General features: G+C 45.3%; 1 pseudogene; it reads left to right on the plus strand.

Annotated features, from left to right (window-relative positions):
• The first annotated feature begins 560 nt into the window (after window positions 1-560).
• Window positions 561-1,406, plus strand: LOC138164002 (small ribosomal subunit protein uS5 pseudogene; annotated as a pseudogene).
• Window positions 1,407-1,922: the final 516 nt, after the last annotated feature.

Raw genomic sequence — 1,922 nt, forward strand, 5'->3', positions numbered from 1 at the left:
GAATCACCTACCCAGAAAAACTGAGTATAATACTTCAGGGGAAAAAATGGAAATTCAATGAAATAGAGGACTTTCAAGCATTCTTGATAAAAAGACCAGAGCTGAACAGAAAATTTGATTTTCAGATACAAGAATCAAGAGAAGCATGAGAAGGTACACAGGAAAGAGAAATCATAAGGGGCTTATTAAAGTTGAACTGTTTACATTCCTACATGGAAAGATGATATTTGTAACTCATGGGTCCTTTCTCATGAGAGTAGTTGGAGGGTGTGTGTGTGTGTGTGTGTGTGTGTGTGTGTGTGTGTGTATAAAGAGAGAGACAGACAGACAGAAGTACAGACAGACAGAGACAGAGAGACAGAGAAAGAGACAGACAGAAACAGAGACAGAGGGCACATGGTAAGTTGAATATGAAACAATAATATCTAACAAATAAAATTAATGGGTGACAGAAGAATATATTGAGAGAAGGAGAAAGGGAGAGATAGAATGGGGTAAATTAACTCACAGTAAAAAGTTTTTAAAAGGAAGGGGAAGCTTCTATTTCTAGTGAACACCAAATGGCGGATGACGCCGGACGCCGTGCTGCAGAAGATGTGGGAGGCCCTGGGGGGCCTGGGCGGCTTCCACGGTGGCTTTGGTAGTGGGGGCCGAGGTCGAGGCCGGGGCTGTGGCTGCGGGGCTCAGGGAGGAAAGGCCGAAGACAAGAAGTGGGTTCCTGTCACTAAGCTGGGCCGGCTAGTCAAGGACATGAAGATCAAGTCTTTGGAAGAGATCTATATTTTCTCCCTTCCTATCAAGGAATCTGAAATCATAGATTTCTTCCTGGGATCTTCATTGAAAGATGAGGTTCTAAAGATCATGCCTGTTCAGAAACAAAATAGAGCTGGACAACATACCAGGTTCAAGGCTTTTGTGCCCATTGGTGACGACAAATGGGCATGTTGGTCTTGGTGTCAAATGCTCCAAGGAAGTGGCCACAGCTATTCGTGGTGCTATCATTCTGGCCAAGCTGTCCATCGTTCCTGTGAGACGTGGCTATCGGAGGAACAAGATTGGCAAGCCTCACACAGTACCCTGCAAGGTCACTGGGCAATGTGGGTCGGTTCTGGTTCACCTGATCCCCACCCCTAAAGGTACTGGCATTGTCGCAGCTCCTGTTCCTAAGAAGCTGCTGATGATGGCTGGAATTGATGACTGCTACACTTCTGCCAGAGGCTGTACTGACACTCTGGGCAACTTTGCTAAAGCTACCTTTGATGCCATCTCCAAAACATACAGCCATCTAACCCCAGACCTGTGGAAGTAGACTGTGTTCACTAAGTCTCCTTATCAGGAATTCACCTACCATCTTGTGAAGACTCACACTCCAGAGGACCCAGGCAGCTGCTGTGGCAACCACATAGACTTTTTTTTTATAAACAAATAAATTGAACTATGCCTGCTAAGAAAAAATAAAATAAAATGAAATGGAAGGGAAGACAGTTGAGGCATTGGATTTGGCTTAAGGAGGGAGTAACATACGCACCCAATTGGGTATCTTACCCTACAGGAAAGTAGGAGGAAGGGGATAAGAAGGGGGATGATAGAACGGAGGGGAGATTGGGGGAGGGCGTATTCAGAAGCAAACTTTTTTTTAAAGGGACAGGGTCAAAGGAGAAATTAGATTGGCTCTACCTCTTCCTCCCTTTAGTTCTCCCAGATGATCACATAGCCAAAGTTAGCACTCTACCAGGAAGGAAGGGAGGAAGAGAGGAAGAAAGGAAAGAAAGAAGGAAGGAAGAAGAGAAGGAAGGGAGGAAGGGAGGAAGGGAGGGAGGGAGGAAGGAAGAGATTTACATCCATCATCCTTGCCTCCTTACTGGAGCACAGCCAGGTAGGAAGTAGAAATCTCCTTGACAAATTAGTGCCTTTTGAATATG

This window comes from Petaurus breviceps, unplaced genomic scaffold (genome assembly GCF_028583685.1).
Source record: "Petaurus breviceps papuanus isolate PSGF00001 unplaced genomic scaffold, PetGlider_PUasm1.0 189, whole genome shotgun sequence".
Lineage (NCBI taxonomy): Eukaryota > Metazoa > Chordata > Mammalia > Diprotodontia > Petauridae > Petaurus > Petaurus breviceps.